Source organism: Neofelis nebulosa, chromosome 11, assembly GCF_028018385.1.
Source record: "Neofelis nebulosa isolate mNeoNeb1 chromosome 11, mNeoNeb1.pri, whole genome shotgun sequence".
Taxonomy (NCBI): Eukaryota; Metazoa; Chordata; class Mammalia; order Carnivora; family Felidae; genus Neofelis; species Neofelis nebulosa.
This window is the reverse complement of record NC_080792.1, coordinates 16459758-16479851: the sequence shown is the minus strand read 5'-3', so window position 1 is coordinate 16479851 and position 20094 is coordinate 16459758. Positions and strand designations below refer to the sequence as shown.

At 45.7% G+C, this 20094-nt stretch overlaps 1 long non-coding RNA gene across 7 annotated transcripts in view; it reads right to left on the bottom strand.

The window, feature by feature from the left end:
* Positions 1–20094, bottom strand: part of LOC131489998 (uncharacterized) — a 31757-nt gene that overhangs the window by 7872 nt on the left and 3791 nt on the right. For 6 of the 7 annotated variants that reach the window (XR_009250893.1, XR_009250891.1, XR_009250892.1 and 3 more), the window contains exon 2: positions 19175–19395. This is a non-coding gene — a long non-coding RNA (uncharacterized LOC131489998). Of the gene's footprint in view, positions 1–17211; positions 18112–19174; positions 19396–20094 lie in introns of those variants that run through there. The other variant, XR_009250890.1, reaches the window with a different exon arrangement.

The following is a 20094-nucleotide window of genomic DNA, read 5'->3' as shown; positions in this document are numbered from 1 at the left end:
TGCCCCTGTGCATCAGTACTCCTGTATCCCTTGGGTAAATTCCTAGCAGTGCTACTGCTGGGTCATAGGGTAGGTCTATTTTTAATTTTTTGAGGAACCTCCACACTGTTTCCCAGAGTGGCTGCACCAGTTTGCATTCCCACCAACAGTGCAAGAGGGTTCCTGTTTCTCCACATCCTCTCCAGCATCGATAGTCTCCTGATTTGTTCATTTTGGCCACTCTGGCTGGCGTGAGGTGATATCTGAATGTGGTTTTGATTTGTATTTCCCTGATGAGAAGCGATGTTGAGCATCTTTTCATGTGCCTGTTGGCCATCCGGATGTCTTCTTTAGAGAAGTGTCTATTCATGTTTTCTGCCCATTTCTTCACTGGGTTATTTGTTTTTCGGGTGTGGAGTTTGGTGAGCTCTTTGTAGATTTTGGATACTAGCCCTTTGTCCGATACGTCACTTGCAAATATCTTTTCCCATTCCGTTAGTTGCCTTTTAGTTTTGTCGATCATTTCCTTTGCTGTGCAGAAGCTTTTTATCTTCATGAGGTCCCAATAGTTCATTTTTGCTTTTAATTCCCTTGCCTTTAGGGACGTGTCAAGTAAGAAATCGCTCCGGCTGAGGTCGTGCCTCCATTATTCTAATGAAACAGAAAAGCACGAATGGTGACCTCCCAAGAGCCAGGTGAAGCTGTGACAGGGCCGGGATTCCAAATCCAGAACTTTGACAAAGGAAGATGCAACATTATGGGGTTTTGAGACTTGGAGCGTCACAGGCAAGGTTTAGCATAAGAATAATTTGTTCTCTGTGTTGACCTGATGGCCCTGGTTAGTGAAAAGCACTGATCTATAACTACCAGGGCTAGGGTTGAGGGGAGTGGGGTTGCAATTGGGAAGCCAAACATCTATAACTCTGGAGTTCTGGCGTAAGGGAAAAAGTACATTTCTGTTCTGGGGCACGGAATTTTATGTGTGTTCTGTGCATATTTTATGTATGTATCACAAGGGTAAATCTAAGCAGAGACAAAATCATCTTGCCCACGGCAATCTCCAAGTGTTCTGCAAGATCATCCCGGTGGAGTATTATAGGCTGAGCCTCTCCCCTCCCTGCTGGCCACTCCTCCCTTTTAACAGTTTCCCCTGTGGCCCTTTTTGGGGAGCCCAGACTCACACACCTGAGGCCACCATCAATGGATGCATGTTAGCATGAAAATGGGTCAAGCTTTGTTGTTGTTTGTTGTTGGGGAGGGTTGGTTTTGTCCTGGCATTCCCCACAAGCTGTTCGGGAAGTTTTCTCTCCTCCCCCTCTCCCCACCCAGCCCAGGCCCCCACCCAGGTGGTTACCTACGGACAGCAACTCAGATTGAGCAATCTGAGGCTTTATCGGTGCCACAGAGTTTAAAATACAATTCAAAATATGTGCAACGGACATCATGAAAAAAGGGTCACGGCTGTCATCTTCTCCCTCCGGATCTTGTAAACGTGTACGAAAATATAAAGAACTCGTGCAAATCCATTAAAAAAAGAGGGAAGCCGGCCGGAAAATAGAACAAGCACATAACTGAACAAGTTTTGACCGAAAAAATAAAAATTGTAAATAGACCGATGTTAAGGCATGGTTTCGTGGCAAATAAGGGAAATGTGAAATCACATCAGAAGGATGTGATTTTCTTTACAAATCGATAAATATCAAAATGAAAGAGTATGCGGTGCGGCCCTGACATGATGAAAATGCTTATTTTCCTTCACTACTGGCAGGAATGTAAGTGGGCAGAACCTTTCTGGAGGGCAGTTTATTTTCCCGTTTTGGGGAACGGGGTGGAAGAAAGAAATTCCTTCATGGCTGACCTAATGAAGCAAAAGAAAACACTGGTAGAAAACAGTAGAGGGTGGGGCACCTGGATGGTTCAGTTGGTTAAGCCTCTGACTTAGGCTCAGGTCTTGATCTCACAGTTTGTGAGCTCGAGCCCTGCATGGGGGGCTCTGTGCTGACAGCTCAGAGCCTGGAGTCTGCTGTGGATTCTGTGTCTCCCTCTCTCTCTGCCCCTTCCCTGCTTGTGCTCTGTCTTTCTCTCTCTCTCTCTCTCTCAAAGATAAATAAACATTTAAAAAAAAAAAAAAGAAAGAAAACAGTGGACGATAATTTTATGAGCTTCCTGGGGTAGGACCGTCTAAGAATAGAACCAATACCAAAGCCTATAAAGGGAAAGATAGAAGTCATCTGGACTTCACCTTCCTCAGTGGAATTCAGAAGATAATCTGTTATCCACCATCAAGAACTTGAACCTTTCCCCATCCACCAAGAATATACCAATCACATGTCAGACTTTACTGTTGCTATTCAAGTTAAGATGTAGACGTCTCTTTAACTCCTACCCAAGACAGTAGACATGAATAGACACTTTTCCAAAGAAGACATCCAGGTGGCTAACAGACACATGAAAAGGTGTTCAACGTCACCCATTATCAGGGAAACACAAATCAAACCCATGATGAGATACCACCTCACCCCTGTCAGAATGGCTAAAACTCACAACTCGGAGACAACAGGTGCTGGCGAGGATGCAGAGAAAGGGGAACCCTCTAGCACAGTTGGTGGGAATGCAAACTGGTGCAGCCACTCTGGAGAACACTATGAAGGTTCCTCAAAAAGTTAAAAATAGAACTGCCCTATGACCCAGCAATAGCACTACTAGGTATTTACCCAAAGAATACAAAAATACAGATTCAAAGAGGTACATGCACCCCAAATGTTTATTGTAGCATTATCAACAATAGGCAAACCATGGAGAGAGCCCAAACGTTCATCAAGTGATAAAGGGATAAAGAAGATGTGACATAGATAGATAGATAGATTGATTGATTTTTGTGCCATCTCTCTCTCTCTCTCTCTCTCTCTCTCTCAAAAACAACAACAAGAGAACTAAAAACATGTTTGAATCCCAACTCTGCCCCATTTCACTAGCTATGTAGTCAACGGCAATTTTTATGTCTTGAGAAATGGAAACAACACTTATGTTTTTACACTGTGACAGTGACAACTGGATGAGACACTATGAGATTTATTCCCATTTCCATTATCTAACCCACTTCCATTATCTTAGATATCTAGGAGCCTGCGGGTACAAAAAGCAAAAACAGGAGACATAATTGCTGAATAACAATATAGAACTGAAAACTTACGACTTACAAACAAAAACAAACCCTCAGCTGAAAGTAATATCTCAGAGAACTTCCCCTCCCACTGGAAAGTGACATCAGAAACCACAGCCGCAAAGAATGTTCTCAAGATGGAGGGCAGGGGGGAGTCTGGATATCTCAAGGAGTGTCTTATGCAAGCCATCACATTTCAGCGCCAGGTGGTCAGAATTTTGTGCTTTAGTCCCCAAAGTCCTTTTCAGATAGTAGAGTGTCCTTCATTCAGCTCCATCAGAAACATTCAGCATACATACAGGTTATGACATTACGGTAAAAAAAAAAAAGTCTATAATCAGAGAAATCATGAAAAGAGCGTATTTATTTTACTAACTTGTCCTAAGATAAAACCCACACTTTTTGCTGGTGGGGGCAGGGTGGAGGAGAAGGCTTTTTTTCTCTTCCTCTTTTACATAGATGGATATCCAAGGAACTAAGAATAGAGCATTTCCTCTTTTCACTTAGGAGATCTTACCCAAGTCAGAAACCATTTGATTACACAAACATTCCTAGTCCTTCCAGATGTCATTTTTCTCTTTATTTTGTCTCTATTATTTTTATTACATTACCTTACACATTTCGTTTGATTAGAAATGTATTGATTGGTTGAAAATTATTTCTAGGCTCCCAAGAAACCCCAGAAATATGGATATTTCTCTTCTCATTTACAAGATATTCTTTAACTCAGAAATTAGAAATCTTTGGGGCACCTGGGTGGCTCCATTGGTTAAGCATCTGACTTCCATTTAGGTCATGATCTCACCATCCGTGAGTTCGAGCCCCACGTCGGGCTCTGTGCTGACAGCTCAGAGCCTGGAGCCTGCTTCAGATTCTGTGCCTCTCTCTCTCTGCCCCTCCCCCACTCATTCTCTCTCTGTCTCTCTCTCTCTCTCTCTCTCAAAAAGAAAGAAAACATAAAAAAAAAAACTGTGCTAACTTAAAAAAAAAAAAGAAATTAGAAATCCTTGCCTTTCATGACTATTTTCACTTGCCCTGGCTGTTGTGCCTGTGTGTGTGTGTGTGCATGTGTGTGTGTGTGTGTGTGTGTGTGTGTGTGTGTGTACTGGAGTGTGTCAGTAGAATAGTAGAATGATCTTGGACATTATGACCAAATTGTCATGCAAAGCCATGGCTTCTGTCGAGAATTGAGTAAGAGCTAACCTCTTATCAATTAAAAGTTGTAACGATTCTTTCAGTTTTAAGATAAATAAATTTGGGGGATCTAATGTGCAGTATGGTGATGACAGTAAACAATACTGTATTATATACTTGAAGGTTGCTAAGAAAATAGATCTGAAATGTTCTCACCACAAAAAGGAGAGGAAATTATGTGAGAGGCTGGAAATGTTACCTAATGCTAGGGTGGTATTCATTTTGCAATATAGAAATGAATCAGGTCAACACCTTGTACACCTTAAACTTATACAATGTTACATGGTGACTTTATCTCAATAAAGCTGGGGGTGGGAGAGTGTGGTCTTGAGACTGGAAGTTTATGAAGAGAATCTAGGTGAGAAGGACAGCACACTTACATATTTTAAGATCCAAAGAAATACAAAATCAGTTAAGATACAACAGCATGGTGGGCGGGGTGGGGGTGCGCGTAGGTGGCTCAGTCAGTTAAGCATCTGACTCCTGATTTTGGCTCAGGTCATGAGTTTGTGAATTCAAGCCCCACTTTTAGGCCCTGCACTGACAGTTTGGAGCCTGCTTGGGATTCTCTTTCTCTTTCTCCCTCTCTCTGCCCCTCCCCTGCTCATGCTTTCTCTCAAAATAAGTAAACAAAACTTAAGAAAAAAAAAAAGAGAGCGACAATAGGATATGAATTGTAGGAGCCCATGAGTAGAAGAGGGTTGTGTCAAGGGATGAGGTCCATGTTTTAGACCATAAATAAGGCTCAGGGTGTTTCATCAGGGTGTCTGATGAAAATCCAATGAACATGTCAACCCCCAGAATGATATAGGAACATAATTCCCACATTTGTTTAGTTTGAAAAGATAGTTTCTTTTTAAAGTAGTATCTTTCAACCTGGAGAAGAATTTGAACTGGTATAGAAATGTTTAAAAGAATCAAATCTTTAGGATTAACGTTTGGGAGGAGACTCTGCATGTTTAGTATTCTATGTATGTTCATGTTTAAGAAAATATGATGTGGGGGCACCTGGGTGGCTCAATCGGTTGAGCATCTGACTTCGATTCAGGTCATGATCTCATGGTTCGTGAGTTCAAGCCCCACATGGGCTCGCTGCTGTCAGTGTGGAGCCTGCTTCGGATCCTCTTCCCTGCCGCCCAGCCCCCCGCCCCTGCACCTCCCTCACTCATGTTCTCTTTCTCAAAAATTAATAAAAATGAAAAAAATATGATGTGTTCTGGGGTGCCTGGCTGGCTCAGTCAGTGGAGCATGTGACTCTTGATCTCAGGGTTGTGAGTTCAAGCCCCACGTTGGGCATAAAGTTTACTCTCAAAAAAGGAGAGGGGTGCCTGCGTGGCTCAGTTGGTTGAGCGTCCGACTTTGGCTCAGGTCATGATCTCACAGTTCCTGAATTCGAGCCCCACGCCGGGCTCTGTGCTGACAGAGCTCAGAGCCTGGAGCCTGCTTTGGAGTCTGTGTCTCCCTTTGTCTCTGCCCCTTCCCTGTTCGTGCTGTCTCTCTCTCTGTCTCTCTCTCTCTCTCGAAAACAAACATTAATAAAATAAAATAAATTAAAATAAATAAAAAAGGAGAAAAAAGAAAATATGATTTGTACTGATTTTTGACTTAGATGTTATTCTGTGTAGTTAGTGTTTAAGAAAATGAGGCTTACAAAGCATAAGAGACTGTTAAAAACTGAGAACAAACTGAGGGTTGATGGGGGGTGGGAGGGAGGGCAGGGTGGGTGATGGGTATTGAGGAGGGCACCTTTTGGGATGAGCACTGGGTGTTGTATGGAAACCAATTTGACAGTAAATTTCATATATTAAAAAATAAAAAAGAAATTAAAAAAAAAAAAAGAAAATGAGGCTTAAATTTAAATGGAGTTACCCAGCCAGCTCCTCCCCTACTGAACCCCTCCTCAGCGTCCTGTTCAGCTGACTCTCTCCAGAACCCTTTTCCCTGTCTGTGCCCACTCCTCAAGTATAAAAGTAATCTAAACAGTGCACTGTTAACTTGCTCAGGATCTAGTCAAAAGGGCGCCACTCAAACCCCCACCACATGACAATACAACGGTGGTCATTTTAAAGGTCCATCGACGCCCCATAATTAGCAAGGAACCAGCTCCCAGCAGCCCTCTCGGCCCCTCCTCTCAAAGCCTGATTAATCAGCATTGCTCCCTCACAGAGGCAACTAATGCGAAACATCCCATTTGCTTGCTTAGTTTACAAAAGCTCTTAAAGCATTTAAAATTGATCAGCTTCTGTTTCTACCAGTTGTGGCTTTTGTTAGGATGGAGATCAAGTCAGGCTTCCTGCTCAGTCTTCCACAAAAGATGGCAAAAACAAACCCAAACCCACATCTTCTTTTTACGAACAAATCACACAAGAAAAGGACAGGCGCATCGAATGTTTACACGTGCCATCAGGTGTCAGAAGTTTGGCTTGCCTTTGTTTTCCAAACTGCTAGATGCACGGAAATGATAATGCTTTCTCTTCTTTCCGATTGTTCTATAAATGTCCTGACCTCTCGTTTTACGGGCACACGGACATCACATAGGGTCTCTTAGAGTGCACGGTGCTAGTTAAAATAAAGGTACCAGTGAGTGAGGCTAGACAGTGCTTCTCAAACTCTGAGGACTGTAAGAACCCCCTGGGAATGTTAACATGCAGATTCTGACTCTGTTGGTCTGAAGTGGCCCGGATATTCTGCATTTCTAGGTCTCAGGAGCTGCCAGTGTTCTTTGTCCCCTCATCCCATACCCAGCAGTCAGGATGGTAACAGTGAGATAGACGTGCCTGGAAATCGAGGGTTTAGTTTTGCTCAGGGGGCAAAACCTTTACAAGGCACGCCCTGCCAAGAAAGATAAGTTGCTTGTGTCCGTGGCATTTTCCTTTCCTAGAAAACATTGGGGGAGGAGTGCCTTTTTGTCAGATGTCATAGTAACACTGACTACTAGTCTCTCCTATATCTGAATTTCCGCCCCCCCTTTCCTTGCATCGCTATCATTCGGTGTAATAACAGTGAGTCCATTGGAAATTGCCCAGCTCCCTTAAAATTCCGGACCTATGAAGGAAAGAAAGCAATTCTACTGGCCGGGGTGGGAGCCAGCGAGTTGGGGCTTAGCGGCTATGTATTTCAATAAACCCCTCTGGTAATAAAGCTTCAGGGCAGGGGGGCTGAGTTCGGGGGGGCAGAGATGAAAGAAAGCCCTGGCTGAAGAAACAATGACCAAAGTCATCCAACTGTCACTTCAACGCTGGTGAGTTGTGGACACAGGTGCCCAGCAAGGCCTGATAGCAACATCCCTCGGGGTTGGTTGTGACCCAGGCATCAAAGAAGGCCACCTCGAAGCCCAGAGGAAAACGGCAGCCAGAGGAAAAAACAAGGGTGGGGCCCCTGTGAAGAGATTAAATGTACCCTCACTTTCATCAGGAGCTCTGATCAGCTGGGCAGATTACCGAGCCCCTGGGCAGAGCCCTGGAGGACTCAGATTAGAGACAGCACGCGTGTGCGCAGGCGTGTGCACCTGCACATGTGTCTGTGCAAAAGGATAGTGACGGGAAAGGAAGGCCCCGCCGCTCCAGATTCTCTCACAGCTGGATCAAAACAGCTCCAGAAAAGACTGTGGACAGAGCCGCCCCCGGGCGCATTCTAATTTTTGTCCCCGTAAGCTATGCTGTTATCACGGTCCAGTGCTTCCTCTCTGTTCATCTGGGACAACCTTTGCCCCCCACCTTGCCCAGGCCCTAATTTTCCTAGTAGGATACTTTCAGTTCCAGAAAGACAATAAGATAACTGAAGGCTCGGCAAGAGATGATTAATACCCCGTGTACCAAACCACCATGCCTGCCCGCTGACCGAACTACACAGCTGGGAACAGAGAGGAGAAAACCTGAGGCTTCTAGAGGTCAGACCTCACTGGGGCCATAGGCCTTCAGAGGGCCTGCTGCCTTCCCGGAAAGGGGAAGCGCAGGAATGATTTTTAAGATCCCTGTGCTTTTGGAGCCTGTGTTGAAATAAGGAGAAGGGAAAAAGATGAAACCAGGCAAAGCCGGAGCTATGAGGGCAGCTGACTCCCAGAGGGCGGACTTTTCAGGTTCAATGGCCCTCTGCGCAGAAAGTTATGTGTCTCCAATCAGTTATGCTGTCATCACCTATCACGCTGCCCGAGGGCCTAAAATCATGCTGCCCAGGGATGGAGACCAAGAGGGATCAAGAGGGACGACTGTTTCGGGTTAGGTGCAGAGAAGGTCTCAGCAGCATGTCAGCTGGGATCTGGAGGATTGGAGAATCATCCTCGGCAGAGTCTAGGGCAAGCACAAGTAAGCACAACAACATTGAGGAAGGAGAGCTTCCTGTGATTCAAGAACCTGAGAAGACAAGATGCTCGGGTGTTGGATTTCAAAGATCTGGGTCCAAACCAGTTGACTCTGCCAACTGCCAGCCTTGTGCCCTACACACATTAGAGCGCTGGGATTTTGAGGTCGTAAGACTCAGTGGTTAGACATATTGTCGTCACCTTGATGGCCACTGAGATCAGAAGTCACTGATTCCACATTTCACGTGACTTCTACTTAGGATATACGTACATGTATATTTTTTAGGTTTATTCATTTATGTTGAGAGAGAGAGAGAGAGAGAGAGAATGTGAGCAAGTTGGGGAGGGGCAGAGAGAGAGGGAAAGAAAGAAAATCCCAGGCAGGCTCCAAATCCGCAGCACAGAGCCCGATGGGGGGCTCCAACTCACGAACCTGAGATCATGACCTGAGCTGAAGTCAGATGCTTAACCCACTGAGTCACTCAGGTGCCCCTCTACCTTGGACATTTATTGTTGTTTCCTACACGATACAGAATGTTTGCCATTTCTGAGGAATATAAAATTATCTTTTGCTCCCACGCTGACTTTCTTAACTCTAATGTTTTAGTATTGCTACCTCTGTGACCTTAGGTCACAGGTTTCCCTATCGGATATTGTATCTTTATTTCATTGTTTTGTGACTTGGTAGGACTGAATGAGACACCAATGAACCTGACTCCGATTTTCATAGCGCATTTTGCTCTGTACTGTAACTTCTAACTAACAAATACTAGCATCTGTGAATTTCTTAAACTGCCACTGAGAGACTGAACAAAAACATTAAGCACATTGTAACACAAATGTTTAAAAATTCAGCATTTATTAAATGATCGCAGAGGAAACGTGTCTAAGTAAGGGCTAAATACTTAGGCTATCTACTCAGCTGTTCTTCCTCTGTTTTAAAGTGTTCAGTCAATGCAACAGAAATATCGACCCAACTTTGAGGAAAAAAAAAAAAAAAGTATAGGTCCACAGCCCTAATTACAACATCTGTCACCTACATCCTGAGCCCTCGTGAACTGTCTCTGCCCTGAATTGTGATGATGTTGATGATGACTGATAATAACGAATACGTACCTAGGGCTTACTACGTGCCAGGCGTTCTCATTGCTTTATTTACTTCCTTGACCCTCACAGCAATCCTCCGAAAGGGGATATAGTGCTATGTCCCTATTTTATGGATGAGGAAGCTGAAGCCCAAGAAGGAAACTTTAGAAAGTTAGCTTAAGTCGTGACAGTATTAAAGCCTGGAAGAGCTTCACACTTCGTGTCTTAGCCACGCCTCACTGATCCAGCTGTGGAGTATTCCTGAAGTTCTCCTGAAGCATTTGTCCCCGATTATTAGGGAACAAAGTAGACTCTTCTGACAGTTTTGACAGGGAGACGAGGAAGAGCTTATGCTATGCGCAATCTAAAAATACAAATTGGATGTTGATGTCCCCTGAAATCCCTTCTTGGCCATCCCATGCCCTATAGGGCTTTTCTCGGTGTCGGCCCCACCCCCATAGCTCTCATTTCTGTCAATCGTCCGCACATTCTGAGTTCCCCTGCCAACATCTGGTCCTCGCCTCAGCTGTATAAAACGTTCAAGGTCTTCTCAGTCCTTGCTCCCCCCGTGCCCCCGCAGCCTACAAAAAAAAAAATCCACACGCTCAGCTACAACCTGTCTTTCCCCAGAACAAATTCCACATCCTCAGAAAGTAATAATGGTAGGTAGTAAGGCAAATTGTGTTTCTGGTAGAATTTGTTTCTATGTAGTTACATAGCTCTTGTAATTCTCATCTTAATGGCTCATCAAGTTACTTCCTGCTGATGTTCTACACTTAATAAACCATCCTTTTCCTGTTGGGTATTTTGGTAGTTTTCGGTGGGTTTTGTTGGTGTCGTTGTTTGTTTCTGTTTTGTTTTATATAATACTGCAACAAACATTTTTATTCGTTTGGGAAAAAAATAAAAGTTTGGCATTTAGTGATTACTGGAAAATTCTTCTAACGTTCTGTTATTTCTTTGTGAGTCTCATTAGCATGGCTCCAAACCGCTGATTTCATGGCCATTTATTTCTTTTTACCTTGAATTGATGTATAACATCCAGGCAGGAAAGAACGGGATACATTCTCACAGTGAACTTGCCTCCTCCCGCCGGCCCCCAGCACCCAGATCAAGAAATGGAATATTCTCAACACCCAGAAGCCCTCCTATGATCCTTTGGTCACTAACTCCTCTAAAGTAACCCCTATCATGACTTCAACGTCATAGGTAGTTTTGCTGCTTTGGAGTATTTTGCCTATAGGTCAATCATTCTCGTCGCCACATAGTATTTGGAGTTTTTTATCTATAGGTCATTCATTCTCATTGCCACTTAGTATTCTACTATGTGAATGGACTGCAATGTAGCTATCCATTCCACCGTTACAGGTTATTCTTTGCAAAGCTTCCAAGTTTGAGGTCACTCTAAATAGCGCTGCTCGGGGCGCCTGGGTGGCTCAGTCGGTTAAGCGTCTGACTTCAGCTCAGGTCACGATCTCGCGGTCCATGAGTTCGAGCCCCGCGGCGGGCTCTGTGCTGACGGCTCGGAGCCTGGAGCCTGCTTCCAAGTCTGTATCTCCCTCTCTCTCTGCCCCTCTCCCGCTCATGCTCTGTCTCTCTCTGTCTCAAAAATAAATAAACGCTAAAAAAAAATTTAAAAAACAATAAATAAAATCTACTATCTCACTCATTGAATCATTCCCAAAACTCATGAGGTGGGGCAAGGTCACGACTGCCAGCCAGTTAACAGCCCGGGCCCTGGAGGAAGTCAGTCCTTTTCCAACAAAGACATTGGGTTTTAAGTGGCAAAGCTGGGAGTAAATCCAGGATTTCTGTCTCTAAAACTTGGCATTGTTCCTGCATAAAGGATCAGAGTTAATATCTGACAGCAGTGACATGCAAGCTGAAAGAACTCTGCACCCAGGGCTTGTCTGCGAGCTGAGGCCCCAGCCTGAGGACGGCTGTGAGCCTGCGTCTGGGAGCAGGGAGACCCCCACGTGCACCCCCAAGAGCAGGTGCAGACCCCACGCTCCTTTTCCTGCCGGGATTTCATTTAGAAAGATAAATTTGGATATTTGCTCCTGCATATCTCCCGAAGGACAGCTCAAAAACAAACACACAAACAAACCTAAGCAAACCACAAGTCACCTGCTGATGCACTGGGGTCCCGGTCCCCCGCCTGTGGGGCCTCTAGGCTCTAAGACTGAGAAAGTGATTCATTTCCTCTTTTTCTTTTAGTTTCCTTTCTCTGCCTGTCACCTCTTTCCTTTCTCTGAGGAACTCGACAAAGTGGGTCCTGTTTACAATCCTTGCATTCTGGTTGGAATTCGGCCCATCATGCTGACGCTTTGAGTGTTCCCGGGCAGAGCCCCCCTGTGTGCTTGGGATGGGGAAGGCACTCACTGGGAATTGTGCTGGTGGGGGGGGGGAGGGTTCCTGGTGGGAGGGCTGCCACTTTCTTGCCCTGCCCTCCTCATTCTGGGAAGGGTGATGGGGGGAGGCAGACGGGGAAGGAGCCTTCTCCATGTGGCACCCACAGGTTCTACCTGACTTGCCTTCATTATCCCTTTTCATTCTCAGGACGAAGCCCTGGGTGGGAGGTATCATTATTAGTCTCCCTTTCCAGAATAGGAAACCTTGGCTCAGAGAAGTGAAGCAACTTGCTCAAGTACACGGAGCAAGTAAACAGTGAGGCTGGGATATCAATACAATGAAATAACAAAACAAGGTGTAAGAGAACTAAGTCCCCCACTAACCTAAGTTGTACCTAGCATCGTCCTTCTTTGGGAGTCTCATCTTTCAGGTACTTCTTGTCAGCAAAAATACAGATAAACCCATTATGAGTTGAAAATATCCTAAGTCGCTGGGCTCCTGGGTGGCTCAGTAGGTTGAGCGTCCGACTTCGGCTCAGGTCATGATCTCCAGGTCTGTGAGTTCGAGCCCCGCGTCGGGCTCTGTGCTGACAGCTCAGAGCCTGGAGCCTCTTCAGATTCTGTGTCTCCCTCTCTCTCTCTGCCCCTCCCCTGCTCACACTCTGTCTCTCTCTCTCCCTCTCTCAAAATAATAAATAAACATTTAAAAAAATTAATACAATACAATAAAATAAAATATCCTAAGTTGAAAATGCATTTACTACACTGACATCAGAGCTCGGCCGCGCCTCCCTCACCTGAGCTCCGACCACTGACATGAGCCCGCTGTGGCGCAAAATCCTGTCACACAAAGCCTGTTTGAGAACCAGGTGTTGACTGTCGTGTGTGATGCACCGACCCCGGCGCTGAGGTTGAAGAACAGGACGGCGTGTGGGCACAGGTTGTCAGCGACCCCACGATCAGAAGTGGCACAATCTACGCACCGAGCCAGCCAGGCATCCCATTAATGGGTATTTTTTAAACATTATATTTTCTAAGTGGTTGTTGCTGGACTGTAAGACTGTTCTAATTTTTTTTAACGTTTATTTATTTTTGAGACAGAGAGAGACAGAGCATGAACGGGGGAGGGGCAGAGAGAGAGGGAGACACAGAATCGGAAACAGGCTCCAGGCTCTGAGCCGTCAGCACAGAGCCCGCCGCGGGGCTCGAACTCATGGACCGCGAGATCATGACCTGAGCCGAAGTCGGCTGCTTAACCGACTGAGCCACCCAGGCGCCCCCGTAAGACTATTTTAGAATACCGATGTGGTATCTGACTTGACATCTTTTATAATTTCTCATGGCTTTTCTTTCTCACTTTGTGTCTCCTGCTAGAAATGCCAGAGTGCTGGGGCTGCTGATTTCACACCGGCCACCTCTCTCTCTCCCTCCTCCCTCCCTCCCTCCCTCCCTCCCTCCTCCCCTCCCTCCCTCCCTCTCCTTCTCCAGCATTGTCCACCTGTCCTCTCCCGCACATGGATAGCTGGGGGTGGGGGATTCCTCCCGGGCACTACCCCCTCCCTTGTCCTGTCTGGGAATAAGAATAAGCAAGAATAAACTCTCACTCCATTTTTTCCCTTCAGCTCTGGCAGGTGGCTTTTTCATATTTGATTTGACTCCAGGGATGATCAGAGATCCCCAAAAGCTTTAAGCAGAGAAGGGATCTTGTTTTGATTAAAAAAAATTTTTTTTTAAGTTTATTTATTTTTGAGAGAGAGAGATTGAGAGAGAGAGAGAGAGAGTGCAAGCAGGGGAGGGGCAGAGAAGGAGAGGGAGACACAGAATCTGAAGCAGGCTCCAGGCTCTGAACTGTCAGCACAGAGCCTGATGTGGGGCTCGAACTCACAAACCAGGAGATCATGACCTGAGCTGAAGTCGACGCTTAACCGATGGAGCCACCCTGGTGCCCCAGATCTTGTTTTTTAAAAATAAAAATCTGCTCCACTCTGGAAGCAGTGTGGACAATGGATAGAAAGCCTCGAAGAAGGGACAGGGGAAATTAGTATTAGAGAAAGTCAAGCTGGCTGCCTTGTGAAGAACAGACAGAAGAGGGGTAGGGTACAGGGGTGGGGGTGGGGTGCAGGGAGCCCCTGCAGGGGCCCAGGTGAGAGGAGGAACCGGTGTAGAGCGAGCCAACAGGTGTTCAGGATGATTTCAGACAGACTGGCTGTGAAGGTGCCCAAGAGGGAGGGAGGAGGGTGAGTCCTGGGTCTTCGGCCTGGACATCTGGAGGGGGTGGGTGGGGTAAGAGTAGGTCAGGATGGGCTGTGGGAGCGGGTGAGACTGGGCAGGGGGAGAGAGAGGGGTGGGTGGAAGGCAGCGGCCTCTGCCAGAAGGAAAGCAGCTGAGAAGGGCCCGAGAAGGAGAAGGAAAACAGAACGCTTCGGACAGTGCCCGGCTAAGTGTGCTCATCATCATCACCTCTTCCTCTGAGCATCTCAACTTTTAAATCTGGAGGTTTGTTGCTGAAGAGAAATACTTTTATGGGGAAAAAAAAAAAAGAGGCAGATTGTAGATGCCCAGCATCTGTGATCTCTTCTGATAACTGTCAACCTTTCTTTTTTTTTTTTTTTTTAACGTTTTTATTTATTTTTGAGACAGGGAGAGACAGAGCATGGACAGGGGAGGATCAGAGAGAGGGAGACACAGAATCTGAAACAGGCTCCAGGCTCTGAGCTGTCGGCACGGAGCCCGACACGGGGCTCGAACTCACGGACCGCGAGATCATGATCTGAGCCGAAGTCGGACGCTTAACCGACTGAGCCACCCAGACGCCCCTTTCTTATCAACCAATAACTAGGTGTAATGAACTAAGCGTAGAGTAAGAAGTTTTGGGTTATCATGGCCACTGGCTTACTTCTTAGCACTGCAAATTCAGGCAAATGATAGTAATCTTCAGTTTTGGTTTTCTCCTCTGTGTGTGGAAAAGTGAAAACCTAGTCCACAAAATTGTTTTAAAGTGGAAGGTCCTTCCCAACATCCCATTAATGGCCAGGGATTTTACTCAACAAATATTTGCTGAGGTCTGCTCATGTGCCTGGTACCATAGGTCTAGGTGCTGGGACCAGGAAAGAACACGCCATATAAGGTGTGAGCTCATGTCAAGTTTGAGTTCAGAAGGGGAACCAGACAATAAACAAGTCGGACAGCTAAAGAAAATAGATCTCACGGTAGAGAGTCATATGGAGGGTAGGGGTGGGCAATTTTAGGATTGTCCGCGGCGGGGAGGCTTGCCAAGACAATAGCATTTGTTCTGAGACCTGAATGGCCAGAAGTATCTAGTTATGGAAAAATCAGGAGAAAGCATTGTAGGCAGAGTCCAGGGCGAGGGTAAAGGCTCAGAAGCAGGAAGGGATTCGGTGAGTTAGAAGAAGGCTCAACGAGGTGGGTATCAGTGGGATGCATTGGCGGCCCCCTACATGTTATTCCCAAGGCTCACAAGTCCACTAGGTCAGTGACACAGAGTCCCTCCTGGGGTGCTGTCGGCAGATGAATTAGCCATGGCTGAGGGTAAGCAAGAGTGCCGCCTCCATTTCCACGTCAGTGTGCCGGGGTTGACGTTGTACCTTCTACTAAAGGCAGCAACTATCCCTACAGCCGGCTAAGAATTCTGCTCCCTAGTTGTAACACTCAAAGCTTCTGGACACTCCGAACATCTTCTGATTTCTAGTTCCCCTCTCGTTTATCAGTCGTGTCATGTGTTGCCCCTTCTGCCTCTCGTCGATCATGAGTACCAAGAATTTCAGCCCTGCCTCCTCCCATTCCACTGGGCGAATGCTATGGGTCGGATTGTGAATGTGTTATCACTGTTTTTATCCTTTTTTCCTAAGACCGTTTATCCTGGAGGTCCAGGCTTCTTTTGTCTCCTGAGGATAATTAACAAGTCTTTTTTTTTTTTTTTTTTTGCCCCTTTCCCTACTTGTTTTTTTTTTTTTTATAAAGTTTATTTATTTATCGAGAGAGAGAGAGAGAGAGAGAGAGCGAGCGAGCAGGGAGGGGCAGAGAAAGAACGAGAGAATTCTAAGCAGACTCTGCAGGTCAGCACAGAGTCCAGCTCGGGGCTCGAACCCACCACCTGTGAGATCATGATCGGAGCCAAAACCAAGAGTCGGCCCTTTAACTAACTGAGCCAACCAGGTGCCCCCGTACATAATTTTTTTAATTGCGAAATATAATGCTCATCCAATAAAAGCAATGTACAAATTATTTTCACTTAACTATCTTGTAAAAATATTCCCATGTGTCATAATTTCATAACAAATGAGATCCCATTTTTAATTATTTGCTAATTCATATATATTTTATTTCTTTAACTAGACTCTACACTATTTGAGGTCAGGTATCATCTTTTTAAATTAATTGCCTTATTTTTGAGAGAGAGAGAGAGAGAGAGGCAGAGCACATGAGTAGGGGAGGGGCAGAGAGAGAGAGAGAGAGAGGAGAAAGAGAGAATCCCAAGCAGGCTCTGTACTGACTGCCACTGTGGAACCTGGTGTGGGGCTTGAACTCACGAACCGAGAGACCATGAGTCAGCAGCTTAACTGACTGAGCCACCCAGGCGCCCAGGTATCATTTCTTAAGTGGTTTTTCATCCTCCCCATTAGTGTAGAAGCTTGTGAAAATGAGGATTTTCAGGCCAGGGCCCCATGGATTGTGAAGCACACTAATAATGTGAGATCAGGTCTGCATTTTAAATCGATCCTGAGGTCGTAGTTAACACAGATTACACTTAAACAATCATTGTTTTCTACTCACACAAGACTGAATCGCCTTGCTAGCAGTTATTCAATAACCACCTAAAAATCATTTTATCATCAGACGCTCTGGATTCTAATAAACACAGCATTTCCTAATCGTGTCTTGATTAAGTCCTCTAAGTCAGTTGAATTTACCAGTTGTTGAAAATCAACAACACAGCGATACCGACTGATTTCCACTGTTCAATTGATACTTGTTGAGCCATAACACTGCCTACTTCTCTTCTGGAATCTTCACAGATGAATAAAGCACAAACATGCTTGATGATCGTTATTTGTAATTATCCAGCAAGAAAACAGAAAAAAATATATTAATGGGGGGGGGAGCATGCATCACCATGTGCACAGGGAGCACAGGGAGGAGCAGAGGGAGAGAGAATCCCAAGCAGGTTCCACGCTCAGCACGGGGAAAGAGGGCTCGATCCCACGACCGTGGGGTCATGACCTGAGCTGAAATCAAGAGTCAGACGCTCAGTGGACTGCGCCACCCCGGTCCCCCAAACATAACAACATTTGTAAACCAGAGAGAAGAAAATGAAGCATAGAAACTTTGGGGGATTAAACAAATTTAAAATGCGGTCCAAATTTTACAATGTGCTTATACGTTGCACTAACCAAAATTAAATTTGCTTTCAAGCTCCACCCAAGAATTTATCAAAAACTCGTTTGGCCTTGTGAGTGAGAAGCCTGGGGGTGGGACGAAGGGAAGGCATCATACCACAGTCTCCAACTAAGATGTGCATGCCTTCTGTGGCTGACAGGTGTCCTAAACCTGTTCCCTTAGAAGCCATCTCATTTCTTATCTTAACCACACTACTCTGGAGCTTTATTTCTGGCCGCTTGAACCCACTGTCAAGTTTACTAAGGGCCTTTTGGTTTACAAATTGTGCAAATTGCAAATAGGATGAAAGAAAATGTATATACAGAAATTTTTAAAAGGCCCCTGATAAGGGAGATGTGATGGCTTGAGCTGCGTCCCTCAAAAAGATATGCTGAAGTATACGGCCCCCCCATCTCATCATCCCCTACCTCCATCTAATAACGTAAACTTATTGGAAAACACGGTCTTTGCCGATGGAGTCTCATTAAAATGAGATCCCACTGGAGCGAGGAGGACCCTCAAACAATGACTGATGTCTTCGGAAGAAATTTGGAAAGAAGGCCATGTGAAGACTGAGGCGGAGATTGGAGCGATGTATCTACAAGTAAAGGAAGGTCATTACTGCAGGCGACCACGGGAAGCTGAAAAGACAAGGGAGATTTCCTCCCGTTGAGACCCCAGAGAGAGCACGGCCCTGCCCGTACCAAACCTTGATGTCAGCCTCCAGAATTGTGCGGGAATGAACTATTGTTTTAAGATTTTATTTTATTTGTTTAAAGTAATCTCTATGCTCTGTTCCCAAGGCGGTGCTTGGACTCGCGACTCTGAGATCAAGAGCTGCCTGCTCCACTGACCGAGCCCTCCAGGTGCCCACGCTCCCATTGTTTTAAACCCCTCAGTTTGTGGTACTTTGTCGTGGCAGCCTTAGGACTCTAATATAGGAGAAAATTATAATCGTGCTGAAAAATATCAAGTCTTGCTCCAATAGAATGTGGTCCTATCCTAATCAGGAAATGTGGGAATTTTATTTTTGTATTTTTTTTATTGGAGGGAGGTTGGCGGGTGGAGAAGGGCAGAGGGAGGGAGGGAGAGATTCTTAAGCAGGCTCCACGCTCAGCACAGAGCCCAACACGGGGCTCGATCCCACGACGCTGGGATCACGGTCTGGGCCGAAATCAAGAGTCAGACACTCAACGGACTGAGCCACCCGGGTGCCCCATGGAAATGTGGGGATTCTGATGAGACAGGGGTTAATACTGTGACTGTCCTTGTGGACACTACCATCTTGGAGGAGGATGACCACAGCACATATCTTCATGAGTCACAGCGTCACCCCTCTTAGCTCAGCTCATCTAGTAACAGTGCAGCCAGAGTGAACTGTCTAGAATCTGATCCTATCACCCACGTGCCTAAAACCTTCAGTGGTTCCCCCGTGGCCCCCCCAAATAATACACAGACTCCTGAGGTGGCTTCCGTCTCCCCTCGCCTCTCACCCCTTCCTCCTCACACTGCCCTGCAGTCTTTGCCCAGAACATACTTCTTTTCTTTGGCCTCATTGCTTAGCCGATCCCATTTATGCCTCGGTCCCTTTCTACGCAGATGTCCTTTCCTGCCCCATGGCCCTCCAGGGCCGTCCCATAGTCCCCCATAATTTCCGCGGGACAGCCTTGACACACATCTCGTTGTACCCGCCTGTGTCCTTACCTGTATCACCCTCTAGCCTTTGCTACTCAAAGCGAGGTCCGGGGGACAGGCACGCGGGCATCACCAGAGTTTGTGGAGCTCAGGTAGATTTTCACCATCAGATGTGCATTTTCACCAGAGACTTGGGTGGTTCTCATGCACATTGGCTTTGCGAGGTGTTGGTCCTCAGCATAACCTCCACGGGGGTAGGGAGCACTGTCTCCCAGAGCCCAGCACAGTAGCTGTTTAAAGAGAGATGTAACTGATGAATGCATCGGGCCCATTTCCTGTTAACACGCGTGCCTCGCAGGAAAAAAACAAATGACCAAACTAGAAAAAAGCAAGTCTCCTTTTATCGACATACAGAGACTCAGGTCCTTAGCCTGTATGTATTTGTCACAGCTCTCTTGAAATTCCCCCTTACATCTGTCATATTCTTTGTTTTCCTGTCAAATCCTATTTTCTGCACGAAACACGCGAATGACTGTTCTATTACTAATCATGTTTTCTGTTCTGTTTTGTGTTTTTTTCTTTCTTTCTTTTTTTTTTTTAGTAATTAAAAAAAAAAAACGCTCTCATGACAACATAGGCATAGCCAGGTTTACAGTTATTTTTGAACTTGGTCCATGAAAACTGATACCTGGTAATAGCTTTAAAAATGGTCCTCACCGTTCTTTTTTCCTCCTTCTCTCTCTCCCCTCCCTACCCCAGCCCCTCCCCTCTCCTCCTTTTCTCCCATTCAGCAGATAACTGGGTATTCTAATGCTTCCTGATAAGTCTCTGTGATGTCAGTCCCGGGGGTCAAAATACGCTGATAGGTTTCTATTTCTCACAAGCTCTCAGTAAATGATACGTCACTTTTCCAGAGAAGTATACAGGTAAGAGCCTTTCCACACTCAGCTTCTAATTCCCTTAATAGAATGTTAAATCTGACAGTTTAT